General features: G+C 42.1%; 1 non-coding gene across 1 annotated transcript; it reads right to left on the reverse strand.

Moving 5' to 3' along the window:
* Nucleotides 1–497: 497 nt before the first annotated feature.
* On the reverse strand, nt 498–629 carry LOC114226706 (small nucleolar RNA SNORA51). The gene has a single exon (XR_003612801.1). It is a non-coding gene; the product is annotated as a small nucleolar RNA SNORA51 (small nucleolar RNA).
* Between the last annotated feature and the right edge of the window lie 510 nt (nt 630–1,139).

Here is a 1,139-nt window from a genome sequence, read left to right on the forward strand (position 1 = left end):
GATAACCATGCCTTCCATTGTGTGGTTCTGCAGCTGCAGAATTCTTGGTTTTCACAGGACTGACAGGGGAGACAAAATGTGCAGGAGGAGGTTTTAGGGGCCTGTCAATTACTTCACAAGTTCCACACCATTCCGTGGCCAACCAAACTGGAGGATCCTGTGGATATAAGTGAACATGATAGTTTCAGCCACAAACACCAAGCAACATTATGATATTATCTATAGTATTTGACACCTTGTTATTTAAGGAGAAATTACCAAATGGCACAGCTCACTTAGTCTTAAAGGGCCACCGAAGAGTTGCTCCCCAACTTGTCACAAAAGCTCTGTATAACCAACAGGGAACTCTGTTAAAATGGAAACATTGTTCCAACTTTTTATGACTCCCAGGAGCATAAATTATGAGGCATGGTGATACCCAATCACAGCTCTATGACCTCATTTGTGACAGTGTCACTGTGCAGATACTCCTCTATTCTTTTTTTTTTTTTCTCTCTCAATGTCTCCCCATTCACAATACAGACCAGACAAAGAGCCTGAGCGGAGGTGTATATAGGGCAGGTTTACTCTGCCTCCTATTTCTGTACAGTCAGTGTAAGCACACAGCCTGTGGTAAGCACCAGGAGGCCACTCCTCTATTCTTTAGTGGAAAATTAAAAGAGAATACAAACATAATATTTAAAAAAATGTTTTACACAAAATATACATACAGTTGCTCCTTGAACATGAGTTTGAATTGTGCAGGTGTATTTATACACAGATTTATTTTTTTAAATAAATATACAGTTAGTTAAATTTGACTACATCTAGATGGGAATGAAGATAAAGAACATTAGTTTTATTTTTCTAAATACTCTGTTGCTTGATACTCTGTTGTCTTACTTTACATGTATCATTTTTATGGAAAAAAGTAACAACTTCCTATATAATAAAGAGGTAATATGCAAATTGACCCTCACGCCATAACGCCATCACAAGATGGCTGCCCTGCCCAGCCCCTCCCCTTGCCCCACCCTTGATCAGCCTCTCCCACCCCAATTGAGGGTGGAATGGCTAGCCAACTCCCTCACCCCTCCTGGCCCCTCACCCAGGCCGCCATGCCCCCATGCTTTCCCAGGGCTGGGGGTACCTCAGGCAGG

The sequence above is a fragment of the Eptesicus fuscus genome, chromosome 3 (assembly GCF_027574615.1).
Source record: "Eptesicus fuscus isolate TK198812 chromosome 3, DD_ASM_mEF_20220401, whole genome shotgun sequence".
Classification (NCBI taxonomy): Eukaryota; Metazoa; Chordata; class Mammalia; order Chiroptera; family Vespertilionidae; genus Eptesicus; species Eptesicus fuscus.